The sequence below is a fragment of the Acomys minous genome (genome assembly GCF_964271855.1).
Source record: "Acomys minous genome assembly, chromosome: 8".
Taxonomy (NCBI): Eukaryota; Metazoa; Chordata; class Mammalia; order Rodentia; family Muridae; genus Acomys; species Acomys minous.
In genome coordinates this window covers 44,788,998-44,805,845 of record NC_140489.1, presented here as the reverse complement: position 1 = coordinate 44,805,845, position 16,848 = coordinate 44,788,998, and the positions used below count along the sequence as shown (strand labels likewise).

The following is a 16,848-nucleotide window of genomic DNA, read 5'->3' as shown; positions in this document are numbered from 1 at the left end:
CTGCCCGAGATTCTAAGCCAAGGCCCACATCGTTCTTGGGAGTTTAAGGATGAGCACCTATTCTTTCTCTCCACAGTGCATGGCTTTATTTAAAGATTGTCTGCCAGAATAATAGGTTTAGCTCTGGGGATTGTAAAATTCATGTTTAATAAAAACTGACTTGAAAGATTTGTTTTTATTCCTGTGAATCTCCTGGGTTTGCTTTGCATGAGGAGTTTTCAATTTAGCCACAAAAAAAAAAAATCTGTCTGAGGCAAAACCTCATCCTAGGAGTCCATGTCTCGGAGTTCTCAGCAAGACTGAGCCAAGCAGAAGGCTGCACAGAGCTGAGACAAGGTAAGAGGAGTCCTGGAAGACTTGAGGGACAGGGCACTTGTTTATTTTAGGGGTTCTGTCTGTTTGTTATTTTTTGCTGGCTATCTACAAACATCTCCCATGGCCCTCTATGGGAGATCCTCATTTTGGAGGTGGTGACGGAAGTCAATAATATTTAGATCTTAAAAAAAATTCCCTAACACTCCCCATAGACCTTCCACCAGCTTTTTTTTAAAGCTTCGTTGATGCAGTGCAACTCACACGGCATAAATCCTCTCACTCACAGTATGTGGTCCAGCAGGTCTATGTGCTCAGAGTTATACAACCAATCTACTACCTTCAAATTTGCCCAGTTATCATAGATGCATCCTGCTCTCTGCGTTTTCAATGTAGAAAAAGTACTAAGTTATCTTTGCTATGAAAAAAAAAACCCTATCTATCCCCTTTAGGAACAAAAAACAAGGGCAATGAACAGCCACCCAAATGGACTTAAGGCTCACTCAACAGGAGGGACATCACACCTGGTACTGGGAACCTAGAAGGCTCCCAGGGCTAGTGAGGTCATGGATCTTAGAAAAGCATCTGCAGTCACTTTGTAGACCAGCGTAACTCCTTGCGGCATTCTAAACCTTATGTAAATGTAGCCATTCCCCCCTCACCAAAGAAGCCGCTCTACACAGCAAATAGAGACCCTGCCAGTGAACCACAACTGGATACAATACAGAGATCAGTAGATGATGCGGAGGCTAGCCCCAACACAGACTCTCCATCACAGCTCCTGCATCTATGGCTCAGGGAACATGGCAGAAGAGAGGGCAGAAAGATGGCAAGAGCCAGAACACCAGGAAGTTGTCTGTGAAACAGTCTCTCCTAGGAACGACTGCATAGACAGGCCCAGAACAGTGGTAACAGCAATGGGCATGCTAATGAGAAAGAGGGGATTTCATAGGGTCCCACCCCTAGACAAAAACATTCACAGGCAGCTAATGCCTGCTGGGAGGAGAGTCAGCCTCTCACTAAGTGATGAGTCTCCTTCTCATTGGTTGCCCAGTGTGGAGTGGATCTATGTGCACACAAACAACAATAGGTGTGCTTGCACCTCCCTCCAACACACAATGATGATAATTTTAAAAGGATGCTATTAGCTTAAAAGTGGATGGGGGACATGGGAAGGCTTAGAAGGAGGGTAGCTGGGGGAGGCTGAAAGAAGGAAAGGGAAGAGGCAAAGTGTGGTGGCTAATCTACAGCCACCATGTCTTCAGGGGTTAATTGCTTGGCCCCTGAGATTCTCACTGTTCTAGGAGCAAACCCTCACATATACCAAGGGATGCTGTGTAACCTTGCTTCCCAAATTATCCCCGATGGGCTAAATAAGGTTGTCTACATATCTGGGCAGGGCAGAAGTGAGGTAGACAGAGCTAAGGCTCATCGGCTTGGAGGACAGAGGATCATGAGGGAGAGAAGAAGAGACGGGGAAGACAGGAGAGGAGGAGGGAGAAAGAGCTACTGTGGGTTCGCGTGGGGAGAAGTCCAGGCCCGGAGGAGCCTGCCTTGAGGATCAGCAGGCTGGAGAGAAGGGCCCCAGATGGAAAGCATGTGCAAAGCAAATGGCATGGGTTGTGGGTCTGGGGGGTAGTAAGATAGCTAGGCGGTTAGTTTCTGCTCAGTTTCAGTGTATAAACTTATTAAAGGTTCTGCTCCCTGAGGACACAGGAGAGGGTGAGCTGGCCCTGCCATGATGACACAGGAGTGAGAGAGCGGGCCCTGCCCTGAGCACAAGGGAATGAGCCCTGATTCAGGACTCTGAGTGGACCTTACCCCAACATCTACCCCATGTGTGACCTGCTGGAACACATGAAGGGGCCAGACCAGCAGATTCAAAGATTAAGAATCTCCTTGACACACAGCAACAGCGCGATATCCGACAGCAGTCTCAGTGAGGATCTGGTAACAATAGTGTAGGCCTCCAACCAGACCCATGACTCATAGCAATGAACATTTGAAAGTAAATATATGTGGACAAAGAGTGATACACTACAGTTTCTGTGACAAGATGTTTTTGTTTGTCTGTTTGTTTTATTTTACTGTGGGGAGGAGAAGGATTTTGGTGTATGATGTGTAAATCATAGACATTCAATAAAAGTAAAAAAAACCCCACTTATTAAAAGGCTAACAGGTGTCTGTGTCTTTTACTGATATTATAGTGGGTTAAATAATAACAGCTGCAATAATTATATGGATTCATAGTAGATATTAAGAGCCAAACCTTTTACTACAAGAGAAAAGTGATATAATTCTATTTGAATTAAAAACATATTAATGTGGCAAGGCAGGGCATGTCCTTTGATGCAGCACTGCATGGTGAGAGGTAAAGTGTTGCAAGCTTTGGGTTGTGACAACCTGTGCTTGAAACTTCACAGGTGACAAATTTGTTTAGAGATTGGTGCCTATCAAATTACTGGGTTTTAATGAGTCATTACGGGAAGATAGCAGTAACTCTGTGTTTGCTATGTGCTAAATAAGAAAGTTAAAAGGATTATCCCATTTCATCCCTAATCTGCAAAGATAACAGGCTGTGCCACCACACCTGAAGACAGCATTTTGAAAAAGTCAGCCCCATCCCATTTATGAAGTAACTGGAGCTTGGCGCTGTTTGGGAACTAACTTTATGAGCATAGACTCGAGATCCTGGGCCCTTTGACCCCAATGCTGAGGTCAGTCAGAATCACTGTGAAGGAATGTGGGCTGGGGTCATCAGTGGCAGGCTTCTTACACAAAGCTAAATGGCCCTGAATTTGGAATTGCATTCTAGCTAATGATGACAGTAGAGTAAAAGGAATCTGTCTGTGCCAATCAATGTCCAGTGCTTAGGAAAACTGTTGTCATTCTGACAAGAAAGTATATTGCAGGATTTATGTTTGCCTGAGAGGACATTAAAGTGGATTCCAAAAGCTAATGGGCTGAACACCTTTTTGAGGCACCTCTGCAAAAAGACTGCTTTATTTTTAACCACAATTATCATCAGCTCCACGCTCTACCCTGGTACAGCAAATACCTTCTTCCTACAGTTTTCAGACTCTAACTCACATGCCTTGCTAGTCATGAGATGCTTGAAATATTAATTTGGGGCTTTGAGCATTCCTGGTTTTAAAGAGAACCTCGTGTTGGCATGCATGTTATAAAGATAGCAATGGGTGAATGACATCTTGGGACAAATTTGCATAAACCTTGAATTCAGGATACACAGTACTTGTTTCAGAGGCAAACTTTTTCCTCTCAGGAACACACACACACACACACACACACACACACACACACACACACACACACACCTCACACATACTCAACATAAAACTAGAGTTAGGAGGGAATGTAGCTTAGTGGCCAAGTACTTACCTAACATGTGCAAGGCTATGGCTTACATCACAGCTCTTTAAAAAGAATGTATACAATATATGTACAATTCATTAGATTATAAACAAATTTATTCTATAATTATATAATATATTACACAATTGTATAGCTATGTAAATTATAAATTAATTTATATAAATAAAACTATATAATCTTTAAGCTATAACATTATAAACATACATCATATATTATATGAGCATGTACTTTTATTCTAATACATGTATAGACAGTGGGGTCTATCCTAGATGAAGCCACACTAATCAAGAACGTGATGAAGAAGATTCATACCCTCTACCAATAGCTTCATTCATTTTACTCCTCTGAGCTACCTGGTACCAGCCAAGGTAAACTGTGAGTTTATGACAAGACAGTAACTCAGCCATTGATGGGCCAGAGTTTAGGACTATCGATCCAAGTGGCTCTCAGCGCTCAGCAGACTCTCCTACTTTCTTTTAACCTCAGGAATGCTAGGGCAGTGGGTTAACAAGCACGCCTCCAAACAGGCACCCTTTCTCACAGTGATGCAAAATTTCTATCACAACCAGCTATACATTTAAAAGTAGTCATTAAAATACTGCCTACTAGTGTAAGCTACTTGCCAGTCAATAAAAATACAGTGTGATGTTCGGGCCTGGGATGGAGGCTGCTGTTGTGATGAGTGTGGGGTTTGTGGTGGATCTCACAAGAGATGATTCTAGATGGTAGAGGGACACTGTAACTGCCATTTGAGGAGCAGAACCAATAGCAAAGACAGAAACAATAAGTGGCATGCAGGGCGGAATCCCACTTCAATAGGCGATTCTGGGAAGTGAAGGGAACTGTGGCCAAGGGCAGAGGCCAGGAACATAGCTACCATTAGAGAGGTAATACAGATCAGGGGCCCCATGACTCTTTTAGAGTCCAAAGGCAAAGCAAATGACTAGTCCAAAACTAAGCCACCTTAATGGGAGGACTAAGGATTGGGGAGGAGTCATGTCAAATAAATTTGTGGGCTTTAAAGGTTTTTACATGATATATGATTTCTCTTTTGCATGTCGTGTGCCACCACGTCTTTGTGGAGGTTGGTGTTCAACCTTGGATGGCGTCCTCACTTCCTACCTTGTCTGAGACGGGATCTCTTTGTTGTTAGCCACTATGTGCAGCTGAGCTAGCTGGCTCGTTAGTGTTCGGGGGTTCATTCTCCTGTGTCTGCCTCCCATGGGAACACTGGATGGCAGGCACATGCTGCTGTACCTGGATTTACGTGTGCTCTGAGGATTCTAATTCACGCCCTTGTACTTGCATGACAGTCATCTCCCCAGCTCCTCATTACTGAATTTTTCAATGGAAATATGTAAGTTAAAAAGTGAAGTTCCCATCTCCACCTTCATTCTTCATCTTATTTTTTTTTTTAATATAGGAACGGGATCACTGTATCTAAATTTTACTTTATGTGCCCTCTGTTATCCAGTGTCATCATCCCATTTAAGAATATAGAGATCTACTTTACACATTCAGAAGTCACTACTCCATGACAAGGATGGTCTACAATTCATTTAAGTGTCTCTACTTAGATCTGACATTCGTAATGCTGACACTAGTCATTTTACTGTGATAAATAATAATACAGTGAGCCTCTTTGGAGTGTGCTGTATGACATTCAGAAAAGACATATAACTTTCTACTCTCTTACTCTGTATGGCTTGGTAAAATGCCTTCCTTTTGTGTAAACTTGCATTTTAAGGAAAACAAAAAAATAACAAAAAGTATGATTCAACAAGGCAGGGACTGAGGAAAACAGCAGTGCAAGTAGATACAATGAAGGAGTACTGACTGCCCACCAGGACTTGCTTTTCCATGGAGATTAGAGCTGGACTCAGGGGGGAGGGGGGCGGGGAGGACTCTCAGGCTGGAGAAAGAGGCAGCAGTCCCCTTATAGAGGGAGAGTCTGCTTAAGAACGTGTGAAAGAGCTGTGCTCTCTTCTTTGTTGCTATTGCTTTGGGTTTTGAGACAGAGTTCCTTCACGTAGCTCAAGAGGTTAACCTCCAACTCTCAGTTCCTCTGCCTCCGCTCCTGGAATGATGACATTACAGTTATGTGCCACCATGTCCAGCTTGAGCTCAGTATTGGGGGTGCGGGGTTTCTGTATCTCATGGGTGAACTCCCAGACACATTCAGGGGACCATCTGAATGTCAATTGTTTTCAGCTCAGCTTTGGGCAGCTAACTCACAAACCTTCTCTTCTGAGAAGTCTGAAGTGAATCTGTCATGTCTGAGAGAAAAATAAAAGTTACCAAAAAACCTGAAGAATCATGGGAATAGAGACCACAAGGAGACAGGAGGAGAGGAAGGAGAGAGCCCGCCATGGGTTAGCATGAAGATGAGCCATGTGGCTGGGAGGAATTTACTCAGAGGATTGGCATGGCTGCAGAGAATGGGCCCAGATGGAAAGAATGTACAGAAATTACTACAGTCTATGTGACAAGCAACCAATCAGGAGACTTCTTTTTCAACAGTCCTATGAAACCAGGCCTGGGCTGCGGTGCTACATTCAGTTCCTGGATTTAGTGGCAGAATATGGAGTTACTCTAGATGAAAATCTTGGATAGAAAGGGAAGGAAATAGTGACCAAGTACCTCACTCCAAAGTCCCCTATCTTCACTGCCCAAGTTGGCCAGGACCTGGTCTCCCAGACAGAGACGAAGTTCCTGCAGAGGCCCTGCAAGAATTCTTGCCTGCTTGTGTTCAGTCTGTCCATGACTACATGAAGGGAGACCCCTTTCAGGAGCACCTGGATAGCGTGTATTCTGCAGTGGAAATGGTTAGAAAGACAACCAATGGCCAACACTTTCTGGCAGTATCGGGTGCTGGGCAAAGGCAGCTTTGGAGAGGTCTGTGCCTTCAGGGTTCGGGCTACTGGGAAAATGTATGCTTGCAAACACTTAGAGAAGAAGAGAATCGAAAAGAGGAAAGGAGAGTCCATAGCACTCAAGGAAAAGCAGATTCTTGAGAAGGTCAACAACCAGGTTTGTGGTCAACCTGGCCTCTGCCTATGAGACCAGAGATGCACTGTGCCTGCTTCTGACCATCATGAATGGGCATGACCACCATGATGTGAAGTTTCACATCTACCACACGGGGAACCCTGGCTTGGAAGAGGAGCAAGGCTTGTTTTATGCAGCTGAGACCCTCTGCAGCCTGGAAGACTTACACCGTGAGAACACTGTCTATAGAGACCTGAGACCTGAAGACATCGCTGGACGATTATGTCCACGTCAGGATCTCAGACCTGGGACTGGCTGTGAAGATCCCCGAGGGAGACCTCATCCACGGCCGGGTAGGCACTGTGGGCTACATGGCCCCAGATGGCCCCAGAAGTCCTGGACATCCAGAGATACTGCCTAAGTCCTGACTCCTGGGGTCCGGGCTGCCTCACTTATGAGACAGTCGAGGGCCAGTCACCATTTCGAGGCCGCAAGGAGAAGGTGAAGCGGGAAGAGGTGGGTCACTGGGTGCTGCGGACTAAGGAGGTCTACTCCCCCAAGTTCTCTGAAGAGGTCAGGTCCATCTGCAACATGCTGCTCACTAAAAGACCTGAAACAGAGGCTGGGCTGCCAGGAGGAGGGAGCTGCCAAGGTCAAGAGGTCAACATGAACGTTAAGCACCCGGAGGCCGGGATGTTGGGCCCTCCCTTCGTTCCAGATACCCAGGATGTATACTGCAAGGATGTGCTAGACATATTAGCGGCTCTCCACTGTGAAAGGTATCAGTTTGAACCATACAGATGATGACTTCTACTCTAAGTTCTCCACAGGCTCTGTGCCCATCCTATGGCAAAATGAGATGATAGAAACAGAACGCTTTAGGGAGCTGAATGTGTTTGGACCCAACGGTACCCTCTCACTGGACCTGAGCGGAAGTCAGCCTCCAGAACCACCACAGAAGGGGCTGTTCCACAGATTCTTCAGGCTTCAGCATCGGAACAAGTCGAAGAGTTCGCCCACTCCTAAGACCAGTTGTAACCACCGCATAAATTCAAACCACACCAATTTAAAGTCCACTGGACACAGCTGGTTTCAGCTCTGGCTTTGAAGTCAGAAGTGTGACCAGCTCAGACCCTTCTCCTTGGAAGCAGAACTTGTAACCAATGGAGCTTCCACTGTGGCTAGGTGGCCCGGAGAGCTCCCCTGGGAACTGGGATAGGACACTCTTCATCCCAACAACAAGCCTCCAAGTTCCTCAAAGAAATTTCCACTCAGGTCTGTTTTCCAAGGTGGCCCCAAGCTGGGGTGGACTAGAATTGTCCTTGTTGAACATTGCAATAGAAACCCAATGGCATAGGACTGCTTGCACTGATTTTTAACTAGAATGGAATTTGCCCTTATTATTTTTAAAGGAAAGTTTTGTAAATTTCTCTATTATCTCCATTTACATTTTATATATTTGTATTTAAGTGAAAGTTAGACTTTGAGAGTGTATATTTTCTGTGCAGCCACTTGAAGTGAATTGTTTTAAGACATTTTAGATGTGGGGGGCGTGGTTTACAAAAAATGTGATTCTAGACTTCCAGAGCCTCAAACGGCCTAGGTGAAACCATGAATGAATAAGAACATGCAAAAAATACTGTTTTTCTTTGTCCTGTGAAATCCTACAAAATGTAAGCAGAAAACCAAAACCAAACAGGTCCTGGAAAGGAATCAGTGACTGACATATTACTATGTCAGTGATAAAATCCGAGCATCGCATTCTTGTGAGCTTTTTCTTTTAAAACCTCAGGGGACCACTATCTCCTGTGTCTGACATCGGAACTCCTCCATTCATGACTCCTAACAATAGCCCTTTGTTCTGGTCAAAAACTTAAGTAAATAGATTAGACTACACACACAAGCCAATTCCATTTTAGTGCTTTTAAAAATTCTGTTAACAATTAGCACAAATTTTACCTGTTTATCAACACAGACTGATTTTCCAAGCAAATGCTTCCTGAGAAGAGAAACTGGAAAGACAACAGAATCAACTTTTCTTTTTCTGAAAGGGTGAAAACAGGCCTGAGTCAACATGTATCTTTTTTTTTTCTAGTTGTCATTTTTACCCTGAACTCCCATGTATTATTCATTATGCAAGTTTTTATTGATCTGCAAGTTGGTAAAGCCAGTGTCCCTATATTTTGGAAAGAAAACAGAGCTATCTGGTTGTCTGTTAACTATTGGTCATTGTTTGCCAAACCCCAGGGTGACATGGGACTTTTTCTCCTCTGAATGGCAAAATGACCATTTCACTATTGTTTCATAGATTTGTGTCTTACTTAAGGCTATTTCCTTGCTGGATGGGGGAAGTGGAAGGCAATTCTTTCCTGGTGCTTGCAGCAGGCACCTCTGTACTACGTGTGTACTTGGAGTCTGAGTTCGCCAACCAGTGAAAGAACAGAAATGCCAAATTCTGTGACCAGCATGGACTTACTCCTGACTCCACGGTTTTCAGTATATGTTTTTAACTCTATTCATGCAGAAGTATGTCAAGAGGCATCAAGTCCTGGATGTCTGAACCTTATATCCAAGTTTCCAGGGTTGTAACTGTGAATGAGGTAGATAATATTTAAACCCATTAAACAAATACAGGCGTAACGAAACAGCCATAGCAAAACCCCCAACTGCCCTCTCACCCAGCCTGCCTGTTCCCCGTTACAATAGCACTCCCTCCACCTTGTCCACACGAAGAACTTTGAGCCTGTGGTTAAATTAGCCAATAAGAGGATGACTGTTACTAGATTTATTTGCTTTTCCTATGTGTCAAGCATTCTGCTAATAGCAGTAATTTATTTACACTCTGAGACAACTGTGTGAACTAGAAAGTGACTTGAATGTGGTATTGCACAGGGTGAAGGGATTTCCAGAATATGGAAAGCATCTCTCTTTCATCATCAACGTGACACAAGCTGGATTCAGCTGGGAGGAGAATCTCAGGGAAGAATTGTCTGGATTGGGGTTTCCTGTGGGGGACGGTCATAAGTTAATTGATCTGGAAAGGACCAACACCATTCCCTAAGCAGGGGGTCCTCAACTGTATTGAGTGAGACACTGGGCTAAGTGCAAGCAAGCAAGCATGAATTCACTCATTTCTCTCTGCTTTTGATTGTGGATATGACGTGATTACCGTTTGAAGTTCCTCCTTGGACTTGGACTTCCTCACAATGGTGGACCTTGACCTGCAATTTTAAGATTTTTCATAACCCCCTTTCTCCTCTGAGATTTTTTGGGGGGGGGGCCAGAGAGTTTTATCACAGCAACACAAGTAAAACTGGAGCATGTCAACTTTCCCCCATCTGTGGCTATGACAGATGTGAAGAGAAGCGATGTGTGTTGCCTTTGAATGGGATCATTAAAGAAGAAAGTGACTGTGTTTCCCGTGGGCTAGAGTCGAGCTGCTAGACCGTGGGGATGGTCCTGTGGAGCTAGCTTTGACAGCACAGCTAGAGGAAATACCTCAGGTAATAAGTAACCAGTCAGAAAGAATAGAGATCCCTGGGAGGCTCATACGATAGACTTACACACACACACACACACACACACACACACACACACACACACACACATACACACACACATACACACATACACATACACACACACATACACACACACACATACACACACACATGCACACACACGCACACACATACACACACACATACATACACACACACATACACACACACATACACACACATACACACACACACACACACACACACACACACACACACACACACACACCCCTCCTCTGCCTCTGGACTGATAAATAAAAAAGGTACTAACTTGTTTAGCCAATATCCTGAGGAATACAAGGACAAATACAAACAAAGACAACGATAATGAGGGCTCTGAAGGAAACAAGCCAGGAGATAAGAGAAAGGGTGGGAGGTTATCAGCAGGGAGGGAGGATTACTTCCCATTAGAACCTCTGTGTTGCGCCTGGAGAGACAGTGAGCACTTCTTGCTCCTGCAGAGGACCAGGGTTTGGGTCCCAGTGTTCACATGGTGGCTCACAACCAAGGGATCTGACACCCTCTTGTGACCTTCATAGGCACCAGGCACACACGACACATGGTACACACACATATATGAAGACAAAACACTCATACACACAAAGTAAAAGAAATAAACCTAGAAGAAAAAATTTTTTTGAAAGCCAGTTCTTCTCTAAGAAGGTGACATTTAAGACGAGGCATAGGGGCTGGGTGTGGGGTGTATGTCTTTAGTTTCAATCCTGGGGGTGGGGAGGAGACAGGCTATCTCTGTGAGTTCAGGGCCAGCCTGGTCTCCATAGCATGTTCCCATCCAGACAGGGCTCCATCTTGGCCCTTTCTCAAAGACAAAAACCCAGCCGGAGCTACGAATAGGTGGGTCAACACAACTTTTCAGTTTCCTTGTGGTAATCAATTGCTTTCTTCTCAGGGTTGTTTCGATGGGTTTGTTCTGACCCCTGCTGTGGGCTGCGATGCAACATAGACAGCTGCACACAACACTGGAATATCCCATTTCTGGAACACATCACCTCTCTCTATACGACTGTGAAGGGCTGCGAGCACCAGCTAATCAACTAGTGACAACCTCTACCGAGCAATTAGCTGTCTATGTCATAGTGACATTGTACTAGGAAATACTTGACTTCACAGGGCTTAGCACTCAACACCAACGCAACATACTCAATCGAATGACTGTGTTGACAGAAGTACGATTCAGTAAACAGTTGAAAAGTGTCTTCCATGCATATAAGGATAGGGCCTAGTAGAAATCATGTATTCTAGAATATTTTTTTCCAAAAATATGGTAATAATCTAGTGACTGAAATTGGGATTTAGATCCTTTACCTGGCCCTCCTTTGGACTCAGTAACCAAGAGTGACACAGAAATGTCATCTGTTGGATGTGTCATAGCTTCGGGTATTGTTTCTTGCTCCCTCAGAGTGATGAGTGGATTGAGAGGGATTAGCCTGTGGTCCTTTGCTCTCGACCTCAGCACCCATCACCCCACCCCCACCCTCTGCCACCATCACTGATTTAGGGACAGAAGGAGAGGATCTTAGCTATTGGGTCACCAGGAGAGTCTTGAGAAAACTGTGGCCCTGTTACTTTTATTTAATTCTATGTGCCTGTTGTTTAAAAAAAAAAAAAAAGACATGGACTAGAAAGATGGCTCAGTCCTTAAAGTGTGTGCTTTGCAAGCACCATGACCTCCGACTGGTTCCGGGCGTGTTACTGACTGTCCTGTTGCTGCTGCGGTAAAACAGGACAACCAAGGCAGCATACAGAAGAAAATGTGTATTTGGGCTTACACTTCCAGTGGGCTAAGGAGCCATCATGGCAGCGGGTGGCAGGCAAGGCTGAGAGCTCACATTACAGCCACCACCATGAAACGGAGGGCGCAAACTGGAAATGCTGTGGGGCTTTACACTCCCGGGGTTCTTGTCCAATGACAAGCCACACCTTCTAAATGCCCCCCAACTCCATATCAAGTGAAGGAGCTTGTGGGAGACACTCTCACTCAAAGTCACCACACCAGAACTCAAAGCTGGGTGGTGTGTGTGTGTGTGTGTGTGTGTGTGTGTGTGTGTGTGTGTGTGTGTAATCCCTGGCTGGAAGAGTGGGGATAAGAAAATCCCTGAAGATTGCTGGCCAACCACTCTAGCCTAGTGGGTGAGCTCCAAGCCCATGGAGAGACCCTGTTTCAAAGAAGAGACGGTGTTCCTAAAGATGACACCTAAATTGTCCTCTGGCCTCCGCATGCATGTCCGCGTTTGCACACACATGCACATGCACACGCATGTGAACAAACATTCTTAAAATTATATTAGCTAATGATAGGATGACTGTTACTAGATGTATTTGATTTCCCTATGTGTCAAGCATTCTGCTAATACCATACAGGCAGTAATTTATTTACACTCTGAGTCAACTATGTGAACTAGGAAGTGGCTTGAATGAGGTATTGCACGGGATGAAGGGATTTCCAGAAGGTGAGATTTTTTAAATTGGGAGTTTGTGGGCACATGGCAATGAGTTAATCACCCTATCAGTAGCTGAAGAAGAATCTCAGAAAGGTTAGATCTTAAAACAATTGCTCCCAACTATTGTGTGTACAACTACATTATGTTTATATTGTTAAGTTTCAAACCCATGACAAATGGTCGAAGTGCCTATTTAACACATCAAAACATATCAAAGCTGACCTGGCCTCCAGGTTCTCTCAGCATCCCTCAGTCCCCACCTGCTACAGAGCACAGCAGGCATACCTGCTCTCTACCCTGACCTCTCCAGCCCAGGGGCTGGGCTGCCCTTCCCCCAGAGCTCTTCCCTATATAATCCAGACATTTTGGTTACCTACCCCTTTTTGTACCTATGGCCTCCTGGCTGTAGCACCTGGTTCCTCCCTCTCTTCTCTTCCTTCCCCTCCCCCCTCTCCTCACATGGCTCTGGGTCATGTCCACTCTGGACTCTCCCGGATGTGTCTGCCTCTGCCTATGCTTTCCCTTTTATCTGCAACAAACATTCTCCTCCACCGTATCTAGGCACAGTCATATCCTTTTCTTTCCATTTTCTTTCCTTTTTTTTTCTCCCATTCATATATGGTTTGATTTTTCCCTACACGTTCATTAGTAAAAGTGGGGAAGTCCTCTCTTGGGTACCAGTGGGCATTAAATGAAAACAGTGCTAGCCAGAAAGTCTTTCAATGTTAGGCCCTGCCCACTCCATGCTGTAATCTCTTCTAGAGTGTTTCCTCAGAACAATTAGCAAATCCACATTGAACGGTGCCTTTGGCGGCGCTGTCTGGATGAAGTCCGGGAGTGATGCATAGCAAGCATTCCTGAGGCTGAAAGCACTGGCTGTACAACAGGAGGATGAATATGGAGAACTTCACTGCCAAGCCTCCTTGTTTATGGATGCTAGCCTCAGCGACGAGTTGTTTGGCCTCAAGAAATACAGCATTGATGTAAAAAAGAAAAAAAAACCTGCTGGAATTCTCAAAGAAACACTCCTTGACCATTGCACGATCCTCCGATAAGGCTATGGCCAAACGGAGAGTTAGAATGCTGACACACATTCTTGTAAGATCTGCTTGGAAGCCTCTGCTTAGCATTGACGGGGAAACAGAATAAACAGAATAAAGATAAAAGGGTAATTTCTTGTTCCATTTATTATGCGAAAGTCTATGCACGCCCTGATAGCATCCAACCTGGGCACAAGTGCCTCTCAGCTGGTTCAGGGGACAAGCTGCTTACATTCACTAGGTGGTCACTGAGAATCCATCTTGGCAAACACTTGCAGGACCCCAAGGTGGCTAAGGCAGTCAGCCCACACCCCCAGGCATTTGCACCACATGGGTAGCAGCTGCTGTGGAAGGATCTGAGTGAAGACACAGGATGGAGAAAGTACTGTGGGAGCAAGCGGTAGGGAGGGAGCAGGGCTTCAGCGAAGCCACGGGAAATTTGGTGTCTTAAGCAGAAGTCTGGCCAAAGTATTTGATGTTCCATGAAGAACCCCACACAATAACAAAGCTAACACCCCAAGATTTATGACCGAGTCCATTTTGTTTAGCCGTCTGGGCCTTGAGAAGTCATCTTATTTGCAACAGGTCAGCTCAATATTCTTGGACTCTCCTCATTTCTATGGTTCAGAATTCAACGCATGTCATGGAGAACCTTACTGTATGCTAAGATCCTGTATGAATACGTTTCTCCGCATTGCTTGTTTTTATAGCTCAGGGGGTTCAATTAATTGAGATTAATATTGATCCGACCAATGTGTTCAATGCAGGTGTATTCAAAAAGGAAAATACAGTGGCCAACCAGGTTCATTTCTTTGAGGAGTTTCCAACTTTGAGCATTTGAAAAAGTACATGGCAATTGAACTTCCCTTGCTACATTGATGTTATCCATCATCAACCTGACCTGTATCTTTAGTTATCGCCCTAATGGCTGTGATGGATGTGTGATGACCCATGTGCATCTGGCATTTTGGTCCCACACTTAGCAAGTGGTTGGGTAAGAGCAAGAAGCCACCCATGGCTGTGAAGGGGTTAAAGATAAGCCAGAGTTTCTGACAAGCCCATGTCTGAACTCTGTGCAAGGAGTTCAAGGGCTGCGTTATAAGAGGCCAAGTTGGCCTCTTACCTTTTACAAAGCCTCCCCCCCCCTAAAAAAAAAAACCCAAATGTATCTGCGAACACCACAGAGGTATGTGAATCATGAGAAAATGTCATGCCTAAATTAAGTCTTATCATCAAATAGTATTTATTAAACACCCACATCCCACATACACATGGCAGCATGCAAGGTGCAGTACCGGCAGAATACAGACTCTTCGGCTGCAAAAGTACTCCGTGATAAAATGCCAAGCAGCTGCCGGGGGTCACAAAGATAGTCTTTCCTGCAAGTATACCCCGCCCCCGTGGATTACAGCAAGCCATGGGATGGAGTAGCGTCTCCCTTATGGGGAAGCCTCTGATGAAGCGCCATGCTGTTACCCTTATCGGTAAATAAAAGGCTTATAGATAATTTTAGCTATGCTTCTCCTGGATACAACAAAACATTCCCAGAAGTGCTCATGTGTAGAGTCACGACATCTTATACTGTGCTTTTGAAAATTATGAGATGATTAGACACACCATTAGAAATAACATCTACACGTACATTACCAAAGCATAGTTTTATTTTAGGCTATCACACTATCGAATATTTATTGCTATTGCATTTTATAATTACTTGTGAGGGTATGTGCACTAAAAGAATTCATAAGAGCTGAGCAAATTGAACATTTGAAAACAATAGCACTGAAAATTACTTTTTATAGCTAGAGGCTGAAAGTACACACAAGTGAAAAATAAAATTGTTCCTACATCAACTGGTGTTTTGTCTACAGCACAGCAGAAAAATAATCTGTTTGGTTTATGTCGCGCAGCTAACTTTCAAAAGATGAACTGCATGGATCAGGCTTTTGGAAAGGTCCTGAGCAGTTTTTAATCCGAATGAGTCATGTCATCCCTCTGGAATGCTGGACCCTTTAATCGCTTTACAAATGCATTATTACATGTCAATTCCACTGACCAACTTATCCACATGTATGTTTAGCTGCCTTTAATGTGCTCAGTACCTCGGTGAGTGATTTTGTAGAGAGAAGGAGTTAAGAGAAAAGCAGGCAGTTCTCATCCTGTGTCATTCAGCTTCTCTGGGTCTCAAGCTGGTACAACACACTAACAACAAAGTCAATCAAATAAGGACCATGTGTTTGCCATCTTAGAGATGGAAATAGCGAAATTCAGAAAGGATACAATGACGCAACACTTAGGAGACCTTGAGGCCGTGCTCCTGGGACCTCTGTGTGAACACAAGACGAACACAATGACCCAGCTTGCAAGGGGAACACTTTTCTACAGCGCTTACTTAGACAGGGCATGAGATTTGCCCGTTTTATACAGCATCTACCTAGTCACTAGCACAACTCTAACATAGCAGAGCCATTGATATTAGGTGATTTACTGCACATTAATACAATGGCAAAAATTTTAACTAGGGATACCAATCTTTACCTTAAAATAGTCCATATATCAGTCCTTGGCTATATCACTGCATCCCAAGACAGGAAGTCCAAATCTGCCAGACTCATCCACTCATGTCTTTAGCTCTAAACTATGGCCATTTCAAGTTGGTTGCAGAAAACAAACAAACTAAACACAAATACCTTGCCATTTATTTCTTTGACTGTGAAAATACTATCTTATCAAGCCTTGTAAAGGCAAAACCAGATAATTTCACATCATGCAGTCTCTGTAAGTAAATGTGAGAGGGTTGCCTGGCTGTTGTCTATTCTCTGCTTTTAAGAACTAATATCTGATAATCAAACAGCACACAAAAGGAAAGGATTCATTTTAAAGCCATGGCAAAGTTTGTTTACAGATGACAAATATTCATTTGGAATTAAGCCTTCCACTGTCACACAAGATCTCATTTTTCCAACAAATGGCACATGTAGTTTTTCCATCATTTGAGAGTCTCTAAAAGACTGTGGTCCCCATGAGTTACCAGCTCCTGTTTCTGTGTCTCAGATCCAGGGAGGGTTGAGATGACAAAATTGAGAGCATGTA

The 16,848-nt window shown here is 44.3% G+C and overlaps 1 protein-coding gene and 1 pseudogene across 2 annotated transcripts in view; one reads left to right on the top strand and one right to left on the bottom strand.

Moving 5' to 3' along the window:
• Positions 1-16,848, bottom strand: part of RTN1 (reticulon 1) — a 202,842-nt gene that overhangs the window by 103,181 nt on the left and 82,813 nt on the right. The gene's annotated exons all lie outside the window — the stretch shown is intronic.
• LOC311602914 (G protein-coupled receptor kinase 5-like) lies at positions 6,523-9,333 on the top strand (annotated as a pseudogene). Its single transcript has one exon. The product of its transcript is annotated as a G protein-coupled receptor kinase 5-like (transcript).